Source organism: Gekko japonicus, unplaced genomic scaffold (assembly GCF_001447785.1).
Source record: "Gekko japonicus isolate JY-2015 unplaced genomic scaffold, Gekko_japonicus_V1.1 scaffold282, whole genome shotgun sequence".
Lineage (NCBI taxonomy): Eukaryota > Metazoa > Chordata > Lepidosauria > Squamata > Gekkonidae > Gekko > Gekko japonicus.
In genome coordinates this window covers 509,468-516,458 of record NW_015159718.1, presented here as the reverse complement: position 1 = coordinate 516,458, position 6,991 = coordinate 509,468, and the positions used below count along the sequence as shown (strand labels likewise).

At 42.2% G+C, this 6,991-nt stretch overlaps 1 pseudogene; it reads left to right on the top strand.

Moving 5' to 3' along the window:
* Positions 1-334: 334 nt before the first annotated feature.
* Positions 335-3,290, top strand: LOC107117154 (annotated as a pseudogene).
* The last annotated feature ends 3,701 nt before the right edge of the window (positions 3,291-6,991 follow it).

The window sequence follows — 6,991 nt, the reverse complement described above, 5'->3', positions numbered from 1 at the left end:
CATATGTTGCCCCAAGGGCACTTCGGTCGGGAGGGAGGCATCTCCTGGAAATTCCAGGCCCGAGAGAAGTGAAATTTGCTAATTTGCTGTGACTAGGGCTAGGGCATTCTCGGTGGCGGCTCCTACCTGGTGGAAAGAGCTCCCGGAGGAGATCCGGGCCCTGCGGGACTTTTCTCAGTTCCGCAGGGCCTGCAAGATGGAGCTCTTCCGCCAGGCCTTTGGATAGGAGCCGCCACCGTCATTATTCCATCTGTTCCCCTATGCCCTAGCGAATTTAACATCTGATTGCCTGACCTCCAAAGGGCGAAGTGTTGCACTGGATACGGTTCGGAGGATGAGATTGTCGGTAGCTAGGTGAGGTTAAGATCCTCCCATCTTGCTGAAATTTGCTGTAAATTGTTATATTTGATTGTAATTTATGGTTTTAAACTATATGTTATTGTTTTAAATTATATGCTTTTGTTTTAAATTATATGTTATTGTTTTAACCTGGCATTCTGTGCCCATGTTAGCTGCCCTGAGCCTTCGGGATAGGGCGGGATATAAATGTAAATATAAATAAATAAAAATATAAATATAATTTTGTGGTTGGTTTTAAAATATATTTCTTGAGACTGTACTGCTGTTTCATTTGTGTGTTTTGGTTAGCTGGGGGGGGCTGCTGCTGTTTGTGGGTTCAGTGTTGTGCATTTGTTGTCCCTGATAGTGTTCCAATGTTGTTCTGCTGTGGTTTCCCATTGTGATTTATGAAGGTCTTGTTTTTAAAAGTTCTGCTTTATTCCTTTTGGTTGCTTGGGAGGGTGCTGTTGGTGGGTGTGGGAGTGTGTGGGTTGCCTTGCTTCTGTGCTGTGGTTTTTCAGAAAAACAGTTATGTTTTTGCTTGTTTGTTGCTGGTTTTTGCTGGGGGGGGCCTTGCTGCTGTGGGGCTGTTTGGTTGTGTTGTGTGGTTAATCTTTTTGTGTGTTTCTTGGCTGGGAGGGAGGACTGGGGTTTTTTTTAGTCAGTTCTCAGAATGTGTTTCCCAGGTTTAGCCCAGGGCTTTTCTGATCTCTGAGAGTGTTGTGCAGGTAGGACGAGAGCAGCTTTATTTCTTTTGGTATTAAAACTCTGGCCTTGGGTGTTTCTGCAAAACAACTAACTAGGCCAGATAAGGTTTTCTGTCAAAAGAAGGTAGGTTTTACCTAAAAGCAGTGTAAGTAGGCCAGAACAGGTTTCATTGGATAGGGGTGCACATGGCCTTCAGTGTCAGCGGGGGGGGGGGGGTGTCATGTAGTTTGAAAGTACTGCAAAGTTACTCAGGGCACTGAAATCCTTCCCCTTCTGGGATGCTAGAAAGGCTCACTGGATCTTGGACATCCCCCTCCCTCCATGTAGCACACAGAACAGAGATTGGCTTGTAAGGTGTGCATTTTGCCTGATTTGCCAAAAAGTTTTATCAAATGAAGCTATGAAGCCTTCAAGACTACAAGAACATTTGACAAAAGTTCATGCTCATAAGAAAGATAAGGATTTATCTTATTTTCAAGCACTTAAAGAAAACTTTTTGGGATAGCTGACACTGGCAAAACTCTTTTCAATAGCATCCACAAAAGATGACGATGGGTTGCATGCTTCTTACAACATTTCATTACTGATTGCTAAATCGGGAAAACCACATTCTATTGGTGAAGAACTAATTCTACTGGCTATAAGTGAGGTAATATGCACCATGCTAAACAAGCCAGCATCTGATATTACCTAGAACATTTCTTTGAGCAATAATACAGTGCAACGCTCTCTACATTGATGATATGGCTCAAGATGTTGAACACTCATCCCAGTTCTCTATACAGCTTGATGAGTCCACTTTGCCAGGAAATTAAGCCTTGCTTTTAGCATATGTGTGATTCATAAAAGAAGGAAAATTTTGCTATTAATTATTATTTGCTAAAAATTTGCAAACTGATACCAAAGGAGAATTGATATTTAATGCATTGGAAGAGGTTTTTTACAGAAAAAGACATTCCCCTGAGCAATATATTGTCAGTTGATACTGATGGTGCTCCAGCAATGATGGAGCGCTACAGGGGGGTTCTCGCATATTTAAAAAAAGCTGTTCCAAATGTATTAACTGTACACTGTGCCATTCATCGTCAACACCTAGTTGCCAAAAATCTGAGTGAACGACTACATAGGTCATTATATTATGTCATTAAAGCGGTCAACAAAATCAGAAGCAGTTCATTGAATGACAGATTGTTTGGACAACTTTGTATTGAAAACAATGAAGAATTCAATCACGCTGCTTCATACAGAAGTTTGTTGGGTATCAAAAGGTGCCTGTTTGGATCGGTTTTATAAACTCTTTGACTCAGTGCTAGAGTTCCTAGAAAACAAAGATGATGCTTTACAAGCCAACTTGATTGAGTCCAAAAAAGACATTGCTTATTATGCATGGGAAAGAGCAGGTAGAGAAAGAGGTACTTTTCTCCCTTTCTCACAATACTAGAACTCGTGGGCACTCCATGAAATTGCTGAGCGGTCGGGTTAGAACAGATAAAAGGAAGTACTTCTTCACCCAAAGAGTGATTAACACTTGGAATTCACTGCCACAGGAAGTGGTGGCGGCTACAAGCATGGACGGCTTCAAAAGGGAATTAGGTAAGCATATGGAGCAGAGGTCCATCAGTGGCTATTAGCCACACGGTATAGATAGGGACTCTGGGGCAAGTGATGCTCTGTCATCTTGGTGCTTTGGGGGGGGGGGTCAACAGTGGGATGGCTTCTAATGTCCTGGCCCCACTGGTGGACCTCCTGATGGCACTGGTATTTCTGGCCACTGTGTGATACAGAGTGTTGGACTGGATGAGCCTTTGGCCTGATCCAACTTTGGCATCTCTTATGTTTTCTTATGTTCTTATGACAGATTTGTTTAATAAATTTAATGAAACAAATCTACAGCTCCAAGGCAATGAGCTGTCATTTCCGCATTTGTGGCAAAACGTCTTCTGTACAAACGAAATTTAGGACAAGGGGAGTTCAGCCAGTTTCCAAATTTATCAACAGTAGAAAAAAGTGACAAAGACTTGTTTACCTATTGTCAGTACTTGGAGGCTCTCTATTCTGACTTTAATCAACGATTTGAAGATACTCTTAAAATGAACATACCCGACTGGGTTTTGGACCCTTTTTCAAGTACAGACACAGAAGAATCTCCAGAATTACAAGAAGAACTTATAGAAGTAACAACAAATGAGGAACTGAAATTTAAATTCAAAGTGTTTCTGAATTGCAAGATAGTGATGGCATAGCTCTTATTTAAGTAAAACAAGATAGAAACCCCACTGGGTATGAAGAACCAGTTTTGTGGGCCTTTGGATCCTGGCCTTTATCTATTTTTCTGCAGTTAACAAATGAAGAGGCATGTGTGTGATATCCCAAGAACAGGGAGATCAGGCAAATGGTTTCCATTTTCCTGAAAGGAAAAACAAAGAGTATCTACAATCCTGAAAGATCCCAGGTTTTGTGCCTCTAATTGAACACAGGACTTCCTCTGAAAAACAATAGTTCAGCATACATACAAATTGCTGGATTTAGCAGCAATCACTTTAGGTTGATGTTAATTATTTGAGCCTGGAGCCTGGAGACTGAAGTGAGCCAGCAAGGCAGAACTTTGACAAATGGCAAACAGCAACAACTTGTTCAACAAAACAATAAATACTGATTATAGTGATGATGCAGAGCTGAAAAGCTGCTTGACACAAAATGAAATTCTTCAAAGTTAATGGAGAATAAAAAGCCTTCAAGATTACAAGCATCATAACAACAAAACAACAAAACACATTGTAGAATTTGAGTATGATCTATTGGCCTTCTCCCTTTAACTCATTGATTCTAAAGACTACTAATTTAATTGAACACTGTTCTTGCTCAGCTGTGGCACTATTGATTTGAACCTGGAACCTGACTGATATTTGTTGTAAGAATTAATTGACTCAAATCAATAAAATACCTGGAGTAGTATTTGCAAGGCTGCCTGTCCCACTTTTGCTCAAGCATTGTACTATTCCTCCTTGAAGAAGTTTGATCAGCAGCATATTATAATAGCAGGTGATATTGGTTCCCGACCAAAGGAAAACAAAATTGCTAGAGTACAAATTAACCTGTCACATGCAGTTGTCTGGTTCAGGAACTAATAACAGGCATATACCATGAACAAAAAGCATATATATTCTACAGTAATTGTAAACAGCTTTGTGTACAAGAATTTAGGCCAAGTGCATACGCAGCAGAATGAGGTAGTAGAATGCTGAGGTAGTAAGCAATTCTCCCTCTAAGCTGGGGAGTCTTGTGAGCAAAAATTCTACTTTGTGAGCTACTGGCATTAAAGTTGTGAGCATGCGATTTAGCTACTGCAAAAAAAATTGTTTGCTCTGGAGCCATCCTTCCTGAGCTAAGACAAAAATGTGTAAGCCTGAGGCGAAAAAACTGTGAGCTAGCTCACACTAACTCAGCTTAGAGGGAACACTGGTGGTAAGGTGCCATTTCAGAATCCAAATGCATCACATTTTAAACATTCCTGCATGTTAAACACTGCCCACAAATTTGAAATCAACACAAGAGGTAGCTGAAAAATCTTAAAAACAAAATTATATACTGCATCCTGTAAAATTTAATCTTTATCACTGTGTAGTAGTTACTGTATTGAATCTTGGAGACCCAGATTCTAATAGTATCACAAGAACAAAATAAGAACAAAATGTAAATAGCTCAGACAGGAAACTCAGCCACAGACTATAACACAAGTTACAACTATAAAATACAATAAATGTACCATATTAGGGAATACAAACATTTTAATTAAACAAATAAATAAGGAATTAAGCATTTAACATAAGAACATAAGAGAAGCCAAAGTTGGATCAAGCCAATGGCCCATCGAGTCCAACACTCTGTCCCTCAGTGGCCAAAAATACCAGGTGCCATCAGAAGGTCCAGCAGTGGGACCAGGACACTAGAAGCTCTCCCACTGTTCACTAGAAGCTCTCCCACTGTTGCCCCCCCCCAAGCACCAAGAATACAGAGCATCACTTGCCCCAGAAAGAGAGTCCCTATCTATACCTTGTGGCTAATAGCCACTGATGGACTTCTGCACCATATCTATAGATCTAATTCCCAACTGTGCCCCTATGTGCGGATTCGGATTCTTATTTCCAGAGACAGGGAACACATGTAGGGAAAAGAGATTATCCTGCACACGTGGGCCACTTGCCAGGTGTGCAGAAAAATCTAAAAACTTTAAAAAACATAAGGGGGAGTTAAAAAACAGTCAAAAAGTAAAACAACGTCCACTGCGGCTGTGCACAGAAAGGACGTACAGTAGTTCTGAGTGCATTAAGTCCTCTCCATGGCCACGCCCCCTCCACCGATCGTTGGGATTTAAAGCAAACTGTAGCAGCTCTCGGCTCTCTTCACTGTGCAAGGGCAGCTCCTTCCACTTTGCAAGAAGGAAGCATACACACACTCAACACACACACACACACCCCAGGGAAAAACGGATCAGCTGAGAGACGTTCCCAGTGCCTCTGCTCTTCCTCTTTCCCCTGCCTGTTCAGAGCTAATTAGTTTTAGGTTTACTGATAGAAACAAAAAAAAAAATGGGCAGGGAGGAAAACTTTTTTTCTTCAGAGAATGCAAGAATGTGGGTGCTAAACTTCCTTCTCAGATACTAGATGCTAGAGGCAGCGAGCTTTTCCATCACCCTTTGCAAAGATGTCTGGAATAGAAGGATTTTGCCCAGAGATGGGTCACCCTGGCCAGGGTGGGGATGGCAGAGACTTCAAATGTAGTTCCCCCCTCCCGCCAAGCAACACTGCTCTTTGATGCTTCATCCTGACCAAAGTGGTATTGTGTTAATCAGCTGTACTGTTGAGTTACATTAGTTTAGTCATGGGAATGCTATTAAAACTGCAGAGCTCTAATAACAATGATTTTAAACCGTGGGGTTTCCCTAGACTGCAGCCACCAGTGTTCCCTCTAAGCTGAGTTAGTGTGAGCTAGCTACAGCTTTTTAGCCTCCAGCTCACAGATTTTTGTCTTAGCTCAGGAAGGATGGCTCAAGAGCAAACTGATTTATGCAGCAGCCAACTCGCTTGCTCACAACTTTAATGCCAGGAGCTCACAAAGTAGAATTTTTGCTCACAAGACTCCACATCTTAGAGGGAGCATTGGCAGCCACCACCTTCCCCTACTACTCATCTGTATGTGGGGCTAGCATAAGACCTCTTTCAGTGTTTGTGCATCAGTGTATGTATATGTCAGTAAAGGGCTTACAAAATCATATAGCTCCCAATGATTCATGCCTTCTTCCCTCTCCAATAGAGAGGTTACATATCCCCACCACCACCACCACCAAAATGCACTCCCAAATGCTCCAAGTGACTGGGAAATACTGGCAAGGTCATATCTGGAAAAAGAGACTCTTCCTGACTCTGGTTGGCTGTTACTGGAATTCCATCTCTAGGCTGGGTGCATCTTCTCTCCCAGTAAGAGTAGCAGGAGGTGGTGATGACAACGGGTCATGCAGCAACCAGGTCACACAAGGGTGGAGGCGTGAGCTTGCTGGAACCCGGTGAGAAGAACCCAGGAAAAGTCAGCCACTGGGGTGTTCAGTAATAACACTCTGCACTGGGGTGAGGGATGGGTTTGGGCAGTGGTGGGGGAGGGGACCTCTAGGTGGATTCTCTTTATCCAAACATCCTGTTCCCAAAAGGAGCTAAATGCCTCTGTGTGGGAATGGACTGATTTGTGCCAATAGATACATTATCACCCCATTCTCAAAATGGTGCTCCTAATTTTAGGCACAATAAGAGTCTTGCTGTTCTCGCTTTCCTTCACTCTTCCCCTTCACTTTCTCCTTCTTTCACACGATGGCTTACATGCATAGAATATAAGTGCCAGACTATGATCTTTGGAAAAGGAAGAAAAAGAGGAGGAGGAAGGCAGGCAGGCT